This window comes from Melospiza georgiana, chromosome 12 (genome assembly GCF_028018845.1).
Source record: "Melospiza georgiana isolate bMelGeo1 chromosome 12, bMelGeo1.pri, whole genome shotgun sequence".
NCBI classification, from domain to species: Eukaryota; Metazoa; Chordata; class Aves; order Passeriformes; family Passerellidae; genus Melospiza; species Melospiza georgiana.
The window spans coordinates 11,832,428-11,852,077 of record NC_080441.1 but is presented as its reverse complement, the minus strand read 5'-3'; the positions used below and the strand labels follow the sequence as shown (position 1 = coordinate 11,852,077).

Here is a 19,650-nt window from a genome sequence, read left to right as displayed (position 1 = left end):
AAGCTCTGAAGTCTCTGGGCAGAGAATCAGCCCTGTCCTGCCCCCCTACTACATCTCTTATCACCATACAGAACAATTCTGTGCAAAAGGAGATCCTCTCAAATAGCAGATTCTGGAGCCAACAAGCCTCACAACTTACTGCCCTCCACATTGTCTTTGCGTTAGAGCAGCCAAAGCTGTTAGCACTGGTAAAATTTTACTGTGTTCTCAAATCCCATTATGTGGTTTTCCTTGAAAATGCCTCTTGGCAGACAATTCTTGTAGTCCAGTCCCTTGTATGGAATAAGGTCTTCCCATTGTTACTCATGGCACACTTTTCAGTTTAAATTCTCCCTTTCTTTCTTAAGATAAAATAGAGAAGGAAAGAACTGATCAGGTTTTCTAATAAGATTCTTCAGACCTCCTCTATTTCTCTGCAAGCTTTAAAAGTAGGTAATGAAAATATGAAAAATTAGCAAACTGTAGTGAATTTGCTACAATTTTCTGAGACTCCAAATACCCATTTCCATTTTATCTTCATTTGGATTTCTCATATCATTACTAAAAACTAAGGTTAAATCCATTCCCAATTATATTGCTTAAATGAGAAAAAAAAAAAAAAAAAAAAAAAGGTCAGTCTTGGGGGATCAGTGCTTTGCTTCCACAGCACAAACAACTCCACTCAGCAGTTGGCTAATTTATCATCATTCATTTAAAAAGAAGCTTTATTGGAAGTGCAATACCTTTTGTTTCCCTGGAAATGCAGGGTTTGCCTTTCCTCTCCTACACAGAGTGAGAGGAGAGAGAGCAAATCCACCCAAAGTGATCTGACAGCTCTCAGTGTTACTAATAATACTTCAATACAAGCAGCTCCCTGATTGTATCACCAGAAGAAGTCACTGATAAAGAACACCAAGAGGCAATATCCCCTGTGGAGATTGGGAGCATCAGGTAAATTCCTTAAGGGCCATGGGCTTATCAGCAAGGGTATGAGGACTGTGCTACCTTGTCAGGAGAGAATCTAGACCAGCTAGGGCAAAAGACAAGTGAATCATCAGAACTGAGCTGAGTAAGTACTTTAACAGAAGCCCAGTTAGTTGCACTGCAATAGTCACACAGGAGGTTTTCCTCTCACTCCTGGAGCTGGTGGAGAGCACAGCTGTGGAGGATCTCTGCTGGATCACACAGCTGGACCCCCACACTACAACCAGCAAGGCAGATGTATGTAGTAGTCACCTCCACACACCTGATGAGATGAATCCAAAGAAAAGTTTAAAGTCCTTAAAGCTCCATCTCTCCCAGAATCCTCCCTTGAGTTTAAACAATTCTGTAGTTCAGCAAAACATTCAGCACTGGTTGGACACCAACCCTGTCTGCAATGAGAGGAGCAGCTTCCCTCCACCCCTGTGCCATGGCCAAACCTCACCTGAGCCCCATGGAAACCCTCTCGTGCAGCGAGCAGTCCCAGCTGTCCTCCCCACCCCTTGGAGGGGCTGGGAAAGCAGGAAATCTTCCTTGCTCTTCTTTCAACAAGCTCTCTGTCACAAACCCATATTCCAAGGACCAGGGGGAGCACTAATTAAAGGAGCAAATACTCCCTGGTTTTGAATGTGCAGGCAGCTCAGGGACACAGCCTGCATTTCCAACCAGCTGGCTCCTTGTGGGGCAAACAGCTGCTGGATTTTTCAGGCTTCATTGCCTGTCCAGCCCAGCACACTGAAAGAGACTTCCACCCACCAACACATGCAAGATGTGAACTTCTCCCTCAAGCAGGCACATAAGCCACCCCTTTAAATGGGGTCAGTGTTAATTAACCCACTTTAAGGCCCTTTACGCAGAAAAAAGAACACTTTTCACTTTCTGTGGACACAGTTTCATCTGCCAGCTGCCTTGTACAGAACAGCTCTCTGCTTTCACTTGCAGGGAGAAGGGGTTTGTGTCCCCTCCACACTCAGGAAGGTCCCCAGCAAACAAGAGAACACATGGGTGGAATTATCAGCTTATTTCACTGGAAAGCATGAGTACAATTGAGGAAGGGAAGGCACTTATTCAGAGTACTCTGTTAGTAAGGTTTTGGCTCGGCATTGTTCACAGAGGGCCTTTTGGGTTTGGTGTATATATATTTATTAGAAAAATGAGCAGGTAGAACATACAGCATGCACCCACAGTAAGGACTCTCTTCACTGTTATTTACATACACACATTTCTATTGTCTTCACTCAAAAAACAAGTCATCTTTTTTACCCATCAAAAGACTGAAAGGTCCAGTGATCATACTGGAAAAAAATGTTTCTATTACAGGATCTTTCAAACATAAAAAGTAACTCAAAGCAAAGAGTGAGCAAATTAGTGACTTACTAATTTGTTGCAAAAAACTCAAACATAGAGCCACATTTCACAACAGGCTTACCTGCAATAAAAGAAACAAAAGATACAGATTCCCAAAAAATTATGTTGGGAAATTTCTCCCCTTTTACTTCTGTTTTATGATTTTAGGTTATTTTAAAATTACAGAACATTCAAAGCCTTGAGTACTTCTTTATCTCCAGTTATTTGCTGGCCTTGAACCTGAACTTTCAAAAAATCCTGCCTTCACTGTAAAAAGACCAAGAAGTGTAATTACAGGGAAGTGTTATCCTTAGATTAAAGTGCAGCAGAGATGCAGCACTGCCATCCCAGCCCTGAGTGTGCTCAATGAGGCAAACTCCACTGGGAAGAGTACAAGGTTCAATCAGTGACCTTGGGATAAAAACTGGAATACCACTAACCACAGCCACTTGAACATCAAGAGTCAGGATTAAAAATAAATACACACAAACAGAAGTCTTGGGGCTGGGGAGAGAGAAAGGTGTCTCCTCTTTGGTTCAAATTTCCACCTACTCTTCCATGGATGGGGAGCACAGGAAATTACTTCCTCATGGATGCTGAGATACTCCTGAATCTGAGAGTTGAGACCTTAAGGAAAAACCCAAACCAGCAACAATTGTAATAAAATAACACTTCAAGATGCAAAATTAAGACTTTGCACAAGTATCCACACATCCCCTTTTCCAAACAAAGACAAAATTCCCAATTTCCTCAGCTTTACTTCAGAATATTCCCCAGAGAAAGATCCTTTCTGACTTCCCTTGGCTATCAATGTTGTTTTCCTCTGCTTCCCCCTCCCTTTCACCTAATTTGCTCCTTAGATGTAAAGCTCGGCTCTGCTGATTTCATAAGCAGTTCATAATATTTTTACATTAATGTTTTACATTATAAAAGACTGTGAAGAAGCCTCTATTGTTATTTCTTGTTTCTGCCTAAGAGACAACAACGTTGCTTAGCACAGTGCACATTTACCACACTATGGGGCAGGTATGGCCCAGCTCTGCCTGTGCCCCATATCTGCATTTCTGCTCTCCACCCCCAGCTGTGGATGTCTGACTGCTGGACCCCAGGCATGATTTTAATGGGTGATTTTTATAGGTGTGACAGCTGGAGTAAAGTACTTAGCACTTGAGAAAAGCAGGTCTCTTGGCTCCAAAGCCAACCTGGGCATTCAAAAATCATTACTCAGATCCTAAAAAATAATGAGATTGGCTTAGCAATAAAGATGGGTTTAGATATTAAAGGTTTTATTTGCCTTATGATGTTTCTGCCTTTTGCATCTTCTAGCCTTTTTTTTTGTTTTCAGCAAGGAGAATTAGAAATTGTCTTTTAAATGAAAACAGAGATTCTTCCCATAAATTACCTGACTTCTGGAGCTAGGATCTCATGAAAAATATTCAACCTCATCAGACTGATGGCTCACAGAAGTGATTAGCAGTGCATATCCTCATTAGAAGCACATTTTCTTTGTACAGGTTCCTTCCAGGTAAAAAAGGTACCAGAATTGTCTTCTCCCCTTGTGGATACTGTTACCCAGTCTCTCAGAGTTATCACAGAGGGGACACCTACATTCAATAAACAGGCACATTTGCATTTGGACTAACAGACCTATACAAAATCTATTTCAGAGGAAACCTCTTATATCATCAGAATTGTCACACTCACCTCATGCAGCCTGAGATATTAAAAGGGTATCTGTGCCCTTTGGCTGTGTGAGAGACATCAAGGCTCTCCTAAATGCACATTGCCCAGTTCTGGATGCAATGATCATCAAGGATTCTGAAGCCTGGCTCGGTTCATGAGACCTTGATCCAAAAATTTCCAAAGCTCTGGGGAAAGTCTAAGGCAAGATTTGGCTTTGTGTCTTAGACATTTTGAGGGTGGGAGAAGAGGGAGTAGAACATTACCTGTACGTATCCCAACCCATCAGCAAGTCTAAACCATCTTCATCCTTCCCTAGAAAGCAGAACAAAGCAGCCCTAAGCTGATAAAAACCTACCAGACATCAGAGAGGCTGATGAGTGGCACACTATGGACAGACTTGCAAGCTCCCTCTGGAATTAAAAAATGCAAATGATTCTAGAAAGAGGGGAAGATTTTAACATACATTAATGTATTTCAGACTTGCCACATTCTTTGAGTTCTGTTGTTGACTTCTTTTCTGGGAGAGGGGGGATGGCAAGGCGACCTATTGGTGTAAATAATCAAATGTAGGCTTGGCATGAGGCAAGACTCCATCCCCACTCTCAGGATCTCAAACTGGAAGGAAGGTCACACTTCCAGCTCCTCCCTTATCCTTCAGAAGTGACACCTCTGCCCTGCTTAGCAGCAGCCTGGCCAAATGGCTAGATTTGGTGCTGCCACATCACCCTGGAATAAGCAGTCAGCTGGTAACTAACCTGAAAGCTTCCAAGAGCCACCATGGCTGCTTCCAAGCCATTCTTCCAAATCCACTTCCTCTTCCAAGAAGCTTTCCAAGAAGAAGAACAGCCAACATACCATTACCATGATGATGCAGAGGCCCACAGGCCAGGCATGAGGACTTGGCAGCTCTTTTTTGATGCTTCACTTCCAAAACTATAACCAGAGTCAGTTTTGGCTGGAGGGTAATGAGGTTTTGGCTGGAGGTGATATAGCTAAGGACTAATCATGTTCCTACTGAAGTTAATGGAAGGTAATTTCCCCATCATTTTCACCTGTGTTGAATAACTTAAGAACATTCATCCATCAGTGCAATCAGTGATGGAGTCATACAAAGCTGGAGAAAATGGGACACACAGCCACCCTGAAAGAAAAATTCAGGAGCAAAGATCATCCCAATCCATCCTGCTTAGGATAATTTGAGAGGCCTATCTTTATGTAACCTGGTTTGGGAAGACACATGCACACTTACTGCCTCCCTTTCCTCCCTGCAAAATCCCCATGCTGCTCTAACAAGAGTCCCCTAACAAACTAAGCACTCACAGCTTTTCAAAGAAGGCATCGATGCCCTAAAATAAATAATCCTTTAAACCCTTGTGCATTGCAGCACTTGCTGGGCCTTAGGCAGGGAGAAAACAAGACAAACTGCAGCTGTGAAATATGAAGTAGGACAGGAATGAGAAAACATTCCTTTCTCCAGAGGAAGCAAGTGTTTTGATCTACCAGTTTAAATGAGGCCTTGCAAATCAAGAGTCTCACACACACCCAGAGGAGGAAGAGCTCTTGCTGAGCTCCTGCAGAATGGAGCTGCCAGCAGAAGGTGTCCCAGCAGCACCAGGAGATGAACAAACCAGCAGGAAGGAGGGGAACTGCAGTCCTGCTCTAACCAGCTCCTCTGCTGTTTCTGTTTCATTCAGCTCTCCTCCTTGCCTGTATTCTGCTATGATCTTTTCTGCTTAGAAAGGAACCATGACTGGGCACAAGTGCAAGAATATAAATCATCTTACAAGATGTTTCTTAAGGTTTAAATATGTTTTAATCTGCAGGTATAGGGTGAGTCCTTACAAGAATTCTGGGAAAAGAGAAGCTGGGGATTTATTTGAGAGCATTCTCTCATTTTCCAGCCAACTCATCCCAACATGGCCAGGCACACTCAGCTCAGGTGCTCTATTGGAAGCACTGGTTTTGCAAGGTAGGAGGAAGGCACTGCCACTGCTGTTACAATTAGTAGCTGCCAAAGTCCACTCACTGCATCTCGCTCTATGTGATGTCTGAAAAGGGGTGCAAGAACAAGATCCAACCTCCTAGTGCCAGTTCCTGGTTAACCATGAGGTTTTGAGTCCCAGCTAGGACACTCCACCAAGCAGCAGCAAATGTCACTGTGATAGGAGAGAGAAGGACCATTTTTCAAAATATTTGTGATATCTCACTGATATCTCAACATATCAAAATACCTATGTAGGAACCAAGTATCTTGTTCAGCTTAGATCAAGTCAGAGATACAAAACCAACTGTAAGCAAAACTGAGCCACTGTCAGCATTCAGTGTCTGAGAGCCATCCCTGTCCTCTGGCCTCCCCACCTGTCCTTCCTATAACAAGGGGAACAGAAGACAACCTGTATCTGCTGACCAGGGAACAATGGAATATATTTGGCAATAAGTTAACTCAGCTTGAAGGAACTGATATTAAGCATTCCAAAAGCAAATAATCACACTCCCTAACTAAAGTTGTCACTCTAGAGAGTCTTGCATAGAAGAATGAAGACTTGCTCATTGTAGTCCTGTCATCTCTGAATGTATCTCTCTTCACAATTTATTTTTAACTTCTTTAGACACAAACTTTCATTTGCTGTTGCTCATGTCCAAGAATAAACAAAGCCTTTTTGAAGATGGAGACTTCCAGGCTGTGATAAAGGCTTGGAAGGTTGTCTAGCACTGCTGCAGTCTCTCCAAGAGCTTATGCAGAGTCCTTTGCAGAGATGTTATTCCACAACTTCCCAAAGCACCTCAACAGATTTTGACAGATATTCCTACACCTCATGTAAGCACCAGCATGCTAGCAGGACTGTTTTTCCTATCCAGTCAACAATGAAAACATAAGGAACACTGCACTGACATGTGCAGACACCAGCTCTTCATTTCTAACAATGGTTGCTTCTGGTCATTTCTGATTTCCCTCACTCATCAGAACTGAGTTGTTGCTGTCACTTATCTTCCAATACAGTGGCACATTTTATTTCTAGGGAAGAAACTAAAAACATATTTCAAAAGTGTTCAATCAACCCTGTCAGGATCATTTCTGTCAAGAGAAGAACCAAGTAAGAACACTAGAACTTGAAAGGTTTACTGTTTCACACCATGTACTGCTGTAATTATCAGAGTGTACAGGCAAGGTACAAGCAGAGCAGAATTTTTCTGCCAACCACTAAAAGAAATTGGCATCCCAGATGATGAACATTTCTTTAGGTCCTCTCTCCTCTGCATTTCTACATGCCCTGCAGATACTGTTCAGTCCCAGCTTGTGTGACCTGAAGGTACTACATACAAGACTTGATAAAGAAGACAACTATTTTGCTCCATGGCACTTTATGAAACTTCAGTAATTCCGTGTATTTTATAGTGAAAACAAACCTATTCTGGTATTTTAATGCAGCAAAATCATTCTGAAGCATCATCCACATTTAAATGGGAATCTTTCCAATGAAGACAGGTAAACCCAGAGATTATTGCTGGAATGTGACAGATTCTAACACTTGTCCCTGATGTGAGATGAAATTGTCCTGACAGATGAGGGACTCTGACCCTGTCATACCTGGTTCAATGCTTGCACTAGCTCTGCATGACTCCATAGGACCACATTCATAAGCAGATGCACCTTTGTGGTGAACAATTCCATGTGTGCAGCTGGCAGAGCAGCAGCCCCTGTAACAGCCTGGCAACACTCCTCTGGTCAGGAGGGGCTCTACTTCACAAGGATTTGATTATACTTAGTCACTGAGAAACTGAAGAGCAACCAGATATCTGTAAGTACATCTTATGTACTCAGATCTCTGCCCAAGTTCAGCACTTCAAATGAGAAGAGCCAAAGGGGCATTGCTGTCAGCTTTCCCCCCCATTATTCTGTAGAATGCCACATCTCCCCTTTCTTCACTTCTGTTTTACACCAGCATTCCACTAAGACAGTGTCCCAAACAAGAACTCAGAAAGTAAGGAAGATGGATTCTGTGATTCTATTACCCAGAGTGATTTCTAGGACAACCTTCCATATCCTAATGTTCTACTTCATCCTTGAGATACAAATATTTTTTCCTCTATGCATGTCTCAAGGACTTCCTTCTAGATTTCACAGCAAAAACTATTGAAATACAGATTCACCCAGAAACTTCATGGAGTGCAAACACTGTTACTCTCCTTTCTAAACTATACACATAATATGACATCCACCTCTGCTGAGGTGAATTTCACTAGATCTTGGCATGACTTACACAAATGTTGACACCAAAAAGAAGCCTGCTCCTCATTGCATTCATTTAAGGGAAAGAGGTTTAGCTTTGTATCTCCAGTGCTTCCAAAATAAGCAAAGGATAGTACTGAAGAACTCTGCTGGCTCTGCTTTACTCCAAAGCACCTGAGACAAGGATGGGAAAGAACCAGCACTGTGCAACAATCCCATTCCACTGTGTAATTAACTCTCATTTTCCCTGGCCCTGGAGTGCTTGTCTCCTTCAGCCATAACTGAAAGAAACAACAGAAAGCTCTGGAGGCAAGGGAGGGGACAAAAGTAGCTGCTGAAAGTTGTTCTCCCTGTTGGTTGTATTGCTTGTTAGGCAACTGGCTAAATATTTTTCATCACAGAGGTCATCATAAATAAATTCTGCATACAGATCAAGTTGAAACAGAGCAATTAGGAGTCAGGAGAGTCAGTCCCCAAAATTACACTCACTGGATGACCCAACAGCCTTGGGGGACCTGTTCCATGCCCATTCTGACATAAAATGCTCTTTTACTGGGATACCACAAAAAGCCTGACATCAGCTGAGACCACAGCCTGTCTCATTGTTCACACAGCCTCACTGCCTCCCCACACCCTGAACACCTCCAGTTCCCCCTGCACCCCAGTGTGGGCAGTTTGGGGCTGAACCTGGCACAGCCCCAGTGCGCCCAGGGCTGCTGCAGGCTTGGGGACACAGGACACAGCATTAGCCATGCCCCACTTCCCTCCCCTGGAAAATGGAAGGAAACCACGATTCTATTTCCTAGGGAAGGCTGTGGACTGGTGTCACCTCAGGAACTGCCCTGCACCCCTGGCAGGGATAAAGCAGGAGATGTGCAGGTTCTGAGCTTTGTGTGCTCGGCCCCTTTCCAGACTGCAGGCCCAGCAGGGCAGGAGCACTTACATGGCTTGCTGCCTACCAGTTCAACTGTCCTGACTTGTACCTGGGAACTCCACAATGAGCAACATAAAGAATTGTTTTCTAATTAGCCATGCACACCAAAGGAAGAACCATGTAGCTAATAAGCACAAACAGAATCACCATTCCATGAGACTTTATTAGGTACTTACAACTGAGATTGTAGCCATTTGTCCTGACAACAAGCTTAGGCAAAACTGATGCATGGTGTCCTTTAAATCTCAACTGGTTTAATTAGACTAGTTGAGGATATTTGATAACCCAGCCCTTTAGCCCCTCCAAAAATAATCACATTGTATGTCTTATTTATTAATTTTTATTTATATCAAGATACTATTCTGTTTCTCTAGGGGGCATTTGCAAAAGTTAAAATGTAGAGCCAGAAAATAAATCCATCCAGTACCTAATAAATCCATCCAGTACCTAAATGAAATGACCTTCCAAGGAAGTAAAACCCCATCACCCTGAAAAGCCAGAGAGGCCTTTGTTGAATTTGCTGAAGGTAACTCCAGCTTGAAAGATGGCATCTCTGCCTGAGAGGTTGGAAAAAGTGGTGGCTATCATGTTTGAGTGAATTATTAAAAGTGACAGTTATCTCTGTATGCTTACAATTGGAACTTCTGATTTCACAGACTATAACAAATGCACTGCTGCTGTTCTGAATGGCCTAGCATTAATAAAGCAAACCAATTCTGAGTGCCCAAGGCCGGAACCTCAGGGACAGCAGATGGTGACCAGGACAGCCATTCTCACATTAGCATAAGAACAGGATGGAGTGGGTCACAGATTGCCTTTAAGCAAGCTTTCAGTTGTCCACACAGTCTCTGCTTCCTACCAAATGAGACAACACCATTGTTTGGGATTTCTAATTTAGGTAATCGGTGCCTCATGACATAAAATGTGTTTCACAGACAAGGCAAGCAATAACAAAATCTATCTCCTTTGTAACTACTTGCACTCCACAAGCACCTTATTTAAGCTTTGCACATGCAACAAAAGGAAATTAACAGTCCTGGTTCATGTGTGCTAAAACACTTTGATCAAATTACTTAAGAGCTCCTAAAATTAGACCTTTTTTTTCTAAAATTCCTTCTAATTTTGTGAGCAATTACAACTGTAATGTCTTGTAAGCACAAATGGCATATACATTGATTTCCAAACTGATGCTCTCATTGAGAATCAGAGCAAATCACAAATAGAAAATTGGAAACTCTGCCTCAAATTCTTTGCAGAGTATGAAACCCATATGCTTACCTGGATTCAAAATTAAGACTGTCCTGATTTCAAAAGAGGCAAAACTTCACCCCATTCCTAATTTAAGCCTCAGAGTTAAGTAAAATGCAGCTGAGGACTGGACTCTCCAGAGAGAACGTCAGAGTGAGACTCAGGATATCATATGCAAACTTTTATAAGATATTTTGTCCTTTCTAAACACAGGTAAGCTCCACTTTAAATAAAGTCTCACAGAATGTGTGTTTGATACCTTAACATCAATAATGAACAAAGCCTTTTGTGTTTACATGTCTGTCTTCTTGGCTGTGTTAACTCAGATTTCTGAAATAATAAATTAATAATTAACTTCAAATTTCTGAAAATGTGACTCTGTATTCCTCCTATTTTGTGCTCCTTGGACAGGGATCCTCAGTTGAATTTGTTTCCTGTTTATTGACCATCAAGGGAATGCTTCAAGTCTACTCATCATATCATCAGTCAAATCAGATCTGGAAAACCTTGAGGAAGAACTCCATTTTTGAAAAAACAGAAAGCACATTAATTGAGAGATTCCCTACTACCTCACAAGCTCTCTGCAAGAAAGATACAGAATGGCAGAGATAATTTCTTTTTTTTTCCCTCCATCCAAGAAACAGGAAGGAAAAAAAGGGGATGTTACTTCCACTCCCAAACCTAAAGGATTAAACATGAGTTAAAACAATCCACACACATATTGTGTGCCCACATACCTCCTCCTTAGCACTGCACTTACTCTAGAAAATTGCAATCTTGGCTTCACCTGCCTGGATCCCCTTTGAAATCCCCATGATGGAAACTTTTGAAGCAAAGACTGGTACTAAAAATCTGCAGGGTGCCCAACCTCATTCCAAGTCAAAAGTGCAAAGCTCCAGTGGTGACAGTGCCATGGATTCCCCAGAATGGATCTTGGCAGGCTCAGCCAGCCTCCAGCTTCCCAAGCTGCTCTCCCCAACGAGGAGCCAGCAAGGGCAAGGCACTGCACACCACAGGCACACCCCAGATTCCACACATGGTTGATGGTAAGGCAGCTGAGAATTACAGATTTACACACAACACAGACTGGCACAAGGAACAGACGAAAATCTTTTGTTGATGTTGCTGTTCTTGTTTCTCATGTAACACAGTTTTCATTCCCTAAAGCCAATGTATTAATTGCCAACTGAAAATAAGTCATTTCATCATCTTACTTGAATAAATACCAGTAATTCTGGAGCCTGACTGGAAAATTCAAGAAGCCATATCTGAACAGTTAAAGCAAATAATTATTCCTGTATCTTGATCAGCACATTTCCTTCTCTATGAACTACTTGAAAATGATGAATTCTCTAGGAACTTCCTGGAATTAAGGAAAACTTTTGAATAAACTGGAAGATATTTTGGGTCACATGATCACTGGACTCCACTGAATTTTCTTTATGAGGGTCCCTTCCTGGATGAGGTGTTCAGAAGATGCCTCAGGATTTTGCAGTTGATAGATGAACTATGAAAAAACACCAAGCGGAGGGACTAAAAGCTGGTTCCTTATGTAATCTTGAGCAGAGCTGCTTAGGGCTTATTTTCTGAACTGTTTGGCTTCAAGAATTTCAATTTTCATTGAACTTTCTTCCAGATACTTCTGGGGATGGAATTTCTAAAAACTAGACCAAATGAGAATTTACAATCTTGCCACTGGAACTTGGGCCCCTGAAAAGACCCTCTGCTTAACACTCAGTGTTGTTTAACAGAGAGAAAATGTAAATCTAATAGCATTTCTTGACTCTACCTTTGGGGGAAGAACTTTCCACTGCTGCAGGTATCTCCTTGGTGGCTCTAGAAGGAGAGAGGTAGAAGAGGAATTATAGTAACTTGTGCTGGAGAGGAAGTGTCATCTTGTCCTGCCAGTGCTAAGACTTCTTATAGTCATCACAGAGTCAGAATGAGTGAAAGAAGGAAGACAAACATAAACATTACAGTAAAACACTACAGAAATATTTTACACTGCTTTCATGATGTATATTTATAGCCAGAGTAGGGATGTGACTGTAAAAGTATTATTTTAAAATGTTCTCTAATATCTAATTTATTCCTCTCAAATTCCATTGGGGTGGTCTACAGAAAAAATCCACACTGTAGCCAAAGCACTGCAGGCAAGTACTGGATGTTCTGTAAAAACATTAACAGTTTTTTGTCTGCAAATCTGCTCTCCATCATATTTCTCATCTTCCACTCCTCAGTTCCCAAGATAATAGAATTTCCTCAGTTCTGTGGTTACCTAGAGTTTTCTCATGGAAACAAGCCTCGAACACATAATGAAGAAAACAAACAACTATCAAAAACCCCCCAAAAACAACCCTTTAGCTTATTATTCCCTCATTCTTCCTGTGCAGGCTCAGAGCCAAAGACACTCCAGCCATCACTGGGGAGATCAGTGGTAAACATCATTAGCAGAGGAAAAATCTTAAAATAAACAGGTCTTCAAGGTATAATTTTCCCCCTGATAAACATTAAAGAGGGGCAAAGCCAACAGACCTCTTTATCTCTCCTCTTCATTAATTAATAATATAAGCACTAATCTGAAAACAAAAAGGACAGTTTCTTTGATCCTATGGGAAAGCCCCACAAAATAACCAAAAGGCTCCTGCCCCATTTGTCACATGGCTGCCACGATTTGCAGGTGGTGTGGCAGAAATGAAATCCCACACTGATGAAACCTCACGTGGGTATGTGCCCCCTCAGTGCACTCTGTGCTGGACAATGGCCTGGGCAGACACCTGTCTGAAGTGCCTTTCTGAATATGCAAGAGGAGGATATTCCATTTCAGTTTTGCAGCTATTAAGGAGTTCCAGTGAAATGGTCATTAGAGACCTGTCAGGCCAAAATGTGCTGCACTTACAGAGCTTTTGTATTATTTGCCTCTAGCTGACTGTAAAGAGTGAGGATGATACATAGCATCCTTTTTATAGAGATCTCAAAGAGATAAATAAAAATAGTTTTCTATCTAGAAGACGCAAAGTGCAGGTAGGTTAAGTGAAAAATCCAGTCTCTCACAGCAGGGCAAGAGGAGAATTTGGGACAGAATCCAAATCAGCTGATAACAGTCCTGTGACCTCAGCACTAAATGGGGATCTTCCTGTACTTACAACCTCTTTCTCAGAAAAGTTTGTCCTGCCAAGGTGTTCTCCAAAGAGTACCACTGGTCTGGGAGTCCTGCTGCAGGAGGATGAGCAGAGAAGGTTCCTTCAGTAACAGCCTTTCCAGGGCTCCTCCCAGAGCTCAGAGATCTTACTGCCTGCTTTGGTTTTGGGCTCTTCCTGACTTTTAATTTAATCTGAAGGCTGTGATTCATTGTTACTCAGCAATAAACTGTTTTCCTTAAAATGGCTAATCAAACTTAGATGAGGCCCTTGAGCAATGGGAAGATTGATTAGATATATTAAAGGTTAGGTGTAGAGCAAAACTGTAGACCAGGGCATAAACTCCTATTGAGTTCCATAGAATTACAAACTGGTATTTCTACACATATCTTTTCCCCCTGCTCTATCCCATATTTTTATGTATTTGTGTAACTACTCCAGCATCCTGAAAGAGGGAACTGGTAACCTCTCCCATGCTTTGCTTAGCTCCACACCCTACACCTTGTGAAGTGGTTAATATGGCAGAAAAGCTGCAGTGTCACAGACTCTGCCCTGTGCTGTACGTTCACCCATGGGAGGGATGAAAGGGATGTTTCTGATGGCAAGGGCTGGAAGGTGGGCAAGGAAGAGAGCTTGTCCTGCAGACATCCAGGAGTGACCACCTGTGTGTGAAAGAGAAGCTCTCAGCAATGTTTAACGGATGGTGCAGACCTGAATCCCTCACTTGAACACTTATGTCCTTAGCAATGCTTGCTTTCTAACTCCCCAAAATCTTCAGCAGTGAAGATGCTGCATCCCCCTAGATAGCCTGTTGTGGAATTTACTATAACTGCTGCTGGAAAGCATCCTTAAATTGATAAGGAAAATGATAATTGATAAGGAGCTATAATGTGGGGAAATGAACTGACCAGCACGTTCCTGTTGTAGGGTCTTTATACTGACACCTGAGCCACAGAGGACAAGTCATATCAGGCTAGAACAGCAGAGCAGGTGACCTTCAGACCTACTCTAATATTGCAGTCCTTATGCTACCACGAAAATAAAACATTCACACCAACTGCCAGACAGCAGGTCAGTTTTTCCAGCTGATCCTCTGTCTTATTATGTAAGAGACATTGTTTGATTATTGCTCTCTGCTAACCTCTGCATAAATCAGCCATTACCAACTAGAACAGAAATTATTACTGAAAATTCAATCAGTGTTTCACTGACTTTTTAATACACCCCCATTGTGTACATCAAAGTGCATTAACCTGCTTGAGCCTATTGGAAAACGTTTCAGTAATGAACTCCATACTAGCTAACAACAACATAAGAGAAAGGAGCAGTGGTCCAGGACTGGGGAGGGATGGCAAAAATTAAATACAAATTTCTCAACTTCAGAACTCATAAATGGTTTATTTAGGAGAGGGCACTATCCTTTTTTTCACCTACAAAGGTGTTTTTATCTCCTACACAATTTAATTTCTGGTTTGCTTTGGCTGACACATGTTCATAGAATCACAGAACCACAGAACTTCCTGAGTTGAAAGGAACAAGGATCATCAAGTCCAACTGGCCCTGCCCAGAACAACCCCAGTAACCCCACCACGTGTCTGAGAACATTGTCCAAATTGAACATTGGCTTCTTGGGCTCTGTCAGGCTGGTGCTGTGACCACTTCCCTGAGGAATCTGTTCCAGTGCCCAACTCCCTGGTGAAGAACTTCTCCCTAATATCCAGCCTAAACCTCTGCTCACACAGCCTCATGCTGTTTCAAAGCCCTTGTCCGTGAGACCTAGTGACATGTGAGGCCAGCACAGATGATCCATACCTTCCCTTTCCCTTTCCCACAGAAATTTATAACTCCACAGTGTGTGATGCTCATGGGCACAAACTGCCTTGCAGATAATGCTGCCACTTGATGGTATCCAAGGTTTAAAATTTGGGAAACTGCTGACACTGGTCAGTGACTTTGCTTGGGGCACACTTGGTGTCAGGGAAGGAAATGTCTTACACCATACAAATATGACAGGATGGATCCATCCCAAAATCAAATTAATCCCTTGGGGGAAAAAACATGCCAACAAATGGGTTTCATTACTGAAACTGCAAGAAGCTCCTGGAAAACCCCACAGGTAGAAAAGGGGCCACATTAATTCAGCACTCATCCAGTCCAGTGACACAGTCCACACTCTGTCATATTACTGCTGCATTCAAAGGCAGGATTTAGGAGACAGGTTCATTGCAAGGCTACAGCTGTGACCATCTTCACATCAGAGTAAACCACATGGAAGATCTTAGCCTTAGGAAAGCTGCCTGTAATGCAAAGCAGCTATGAAAAGGCCCTTTTACATCTCTTCTATCCTCACTCTCTCTATATATCAACCTATTTATGTATATACTTCTACCTACCATGAAGGTAGAGAAGATGGAACCAGACTTTTCCAGGAGGTGTACAGTGAAAGGTAACAGACACAAACTGAAACATGGGGAATTCTGATTATAAATCTTTTTTTCATGATGATGGTCAAACACTGAAATTGCATCAGAGAGCTTGTAGGATATTTGTTTTTGGAGCTATTGCTAATTTAACTGAACCAAGCCCTGAGCAACCTGCTAAAAATTGGTCCTGCTTTCAGCAGCAGGTTGGACTATATCAACCCCATGAGTCACATTCATCCTAAATTATTGTGTGATTTTTCCTGGGTAAATTTGGAACCAGACCATAGATCCTTAGTAAATATTAATGTATTTCTATAATACATAAACTGACCCTCTGCACGGATCAAGAATAGAGACAGGCTGCCAGTACTCAGCTAAAAGAAATAATGGCACTACCCACAAAATACCCCCAAGGGCCAGCACCCACACTGGAGAGCTCTACACTCAGAAACCTCCTCCAGGGCACTCAATGAACACTTCATCCACCATGGACTCAATGTGTCCAGGGAGATTCTATACATGCCCTGCTGTGCTCAACAGACCTGTGACTATAGACCCCTGGTTCCATAGTGAAACCTTCTAGAATATGATGCTGAAAGAAAGATTACTGGGGAATTAAAAAAAAACTTCCTGCAGGATCTCAAAATGTATCTTATTCTATCTGAAGGGTTAAGGCTTCAACTAGGAGGATAATTTCAAGGCACTCAATCTTAAGAGAGCACTGTGAGAGACTGAGAGTATTTACATATACTGAATTAGTTATGATCTGATGATTTAAAGTGATTTCTATTGATGCCCAAAGGTAGTTTTGGGCCCATACTTTCTTCCCTGACTGTTTTTATGTAGTTGTTTGCCAACTACTGACAATCTGTTTCGAAATATCAAGGAACATGAAATCTGGAGGTGTATCAGTGTGTGAGTGTCCACTCCAAAACCTCTGGAAAAATAACCTTCAGGGATGGCAATCGGCCAGAGAAGCAGTTTGAAGCCAGCTAAGATAAGAATAAATATTCATGGCAGCTAAGGATTTTGCATTTAATACCATTCTGCTAATGCAGATAAATATTCAGATTTCCCTGGCTTCTGGAGAGTAAACCCGGTTTTAAAGAGAAATCCACACAACAGCATTCAAATACCATTACAACTGCTGGTGAGGGCTTTGGGTGACGTGGTACCCTAGATTTTACAGACCATAGGAAATCTCAGCAATTTAAACATCTACATCAGACAACAGATGCAGAAGGATTCATGCTCTGTATCACTGCTGCCTATGGCAGAGTGATGGCTCTACCTGTACCATCTTGTGCACCACCATGCTGTACTTCTACCTTTCTTCATTCACAGGGAAAGCACCTCTCACTTGTTCTGACATCTTTGCATTGAATAGTATCATCCAAAGTTACTATTTTACTACTTTTACTCCTACCCATGTGTCTCTGTGTTAAGGCAAACGTTTCTGTGGTATAAATCCCAAGCTCACAGTTGAGTGTAACTGACTCTGAAGTGATGACTACTTTCACAAGACTCAGTTTACAGGGAAAATACACAGCTGAATTAGAGTTAACCATGCTATTGCAGCTATCAATCGTGTTACAGCAGCAGATCTGCACAACCTCCCAACCAGGTAACAATTTCCTCTCCAGCTGACCAAGAAGCCAGACTTGCATCCTGTCCCCACCACAAAGTTACATCAAATGCAGAAGAGAATTTAGAATAAATTATTCAAAGGGAAGCAGAATCAAAGAAGATTATTTCCCTTCCTCTGCAGATTCACAAGCAGAAGAATAACTTTGTTCTACAGCCCATTATTAAAACTCTTCACAAGTAACCACACCACAAGACACTTGCACCCCAGCTGGATGCTACATGGGGTTGTGACTGCAGGACCACTGAGAAGTCACTCCACTTTCTCACACATAAGTTGGGAGCTTAATTCAGAACCTGATCTTTAAACTGTTTTCAACACACTTTCAGACTTCATGAAAGGAAATGAGCAAGATGACAGATGGACCAGTTGTTTATTTTTTTCAGCTCTCAGACTGCTTTAGCTTATTGCATCTTATTCCTTCTGTGCCATACCTTAATTTCTGGATTAGAGCCTCTTTAGAGTGAACACTCACACTTTCTCTTCCCTCTTCCCTCTTGTGACCATAGTTCCGTAAAAGGTTCAGAAAGAAGGGCAAGTAGCTCCTAAACAGCTCTAGGTGTCACACTTCTGGCTGGAAAAAAAGGGCAAGAGGAATGGAATTGGAAGGGGAAGTGCAGGCACAGGGCAATGAGAGGGCAGGGTTTTTCTTCCCCAGGCTTTCACTAGTCTTAAACAAATCACTTCCCTTATACATTGCTATACATTAAAGTAATATTAAATTGTGCAGACTTCTAGGGTTTCCAAAGTACAATGCTCAGCTACCAGTGTACAGGTTTGAGGCATCAAAGCACTCTGGAATTCAAGGTGTTAAGATTAAAAATAACAAGCTAAAAGTTGGGAAATGTTTAATATGTGAAAAGCAATGATCTCAAGATATTTGAATGGCAAGTCACTGAAGGTGCATCTGGCATGGGAAAGTGCAATCTATGGCGCTCAACTCGGCCCAGCGGGCAAGCAGCCCAGCTCGCCGGGGGCTCACACGAGGAGCCTGCAGAGCCCTTGGCCTCCCCTCGCCTCCTGCCCCCCGCCAGGCTTCCTGTGCCCGCCTGCAGCGCCAGCCGGCAGCGCGGCATCCCTGTCCCGCGGCATCCCTGTCCCGCGGCATCCCGGTCCCACGGCATCCCGGTCCCACGGCATCCCGGTCCCGCAGCATCCCTGTCCCGCGGCATCCCGGTCTCACGGCATCCCTGTCCCGCGGCATCCCGGTCCCGCAGCATCCCTGTCCCGCGGCATCCCGGTCCCACGGCATCCCGATCCCGCGGCATCCCGGTCCCACGGCATCCCTGTCTTACAGCATCCCTGTCCCACGGCATCCCGGTCCCACGGCATCCCTGTCCCGCGGCATCCCTGTCCCGCGGCATCCCGGTCCCGCAGCATCCCGGTCCCGCGGCATCCAGGCCCAACCGGCACCGCCAGGCACACGCCAGAGCCTTTTCCATGGAGCCAGTTCTCCCTGAAACCTCAAATAACCAGACCCCCAGCCCGAGGACAGGGGTCGGGGCGGCTAGAAGGCATAGATTTGGGAATTACCGGAGAGAGCCGGGTGCTGACAAAGAACTCGGGGCTCTCTCCAGCCCCCCGCAAGCTGCAGCCCCGCAGGGATCCCCGGCTGGGCTTTGATGCCCGGCTGGCTGCAGGGGGGCCGCGGGCTGCCAGCAGCCCGCCCAGGGCACAGCCTGTTGCCGGGCACGCTAGGTACAAAGGCAAAGCACAGACCTTCTCCCGGGCCTCTCCGCGGGGAGGCTGCGCTTGTCCTGCCGGCCGCGGCCGCGGTGCCGGCGGGGAGCTGGGGCCGGCCGCGGTGCCTCACCGGCTCCACATCGATCCGCCCGCCGCCAGCCTCGCTGCTCTGCTCGCCACCCCCTCCTTCCAGGGGGACAAAAACGGGGCTGGGGGGGACGTTTCTATTATTATTATTCTAATATATTCTGGGGGCTTGTGGTTCCTGCAGCCAGGCGGAAGTGAACCCGCTTTCGCCCCCCTCCTCCTTCCGCGATGCTCCGGGGCTGGATGCGGGCGGCCCCAACAGCCCGGAG

The 19,650-nt window shown here is 43.7% G+C and overlaps 1 protein-coding gene across 2 annotated transcripts in view; it reads right to left on the bottom strand.

The window, feature by feature from the left end:
* PAK3 (p21 (RAC1) activated kinase 3) overlaps positions 1–19,420 on the bottom strand; it is a 126,317-nt gene extending 106,897 nt beyond the window's left edge. The window contains exon 1 of one of the 2 annotated variants that reach the window (XM_058032360.1): positions 19,331–19,420. The gene's annotated coding sequence lies outside the window, so the exon portion shown is untranslated. Of the gene's footprint in view, positions 1–18,045; positions 18,186–19,330 lie in introns of those variants that run through there. The other variant, XM_058032361.1, reaches the window with a different exon arrangement.
* Positions 19,421–19,650: the final 230 nt, after the last annotated feature.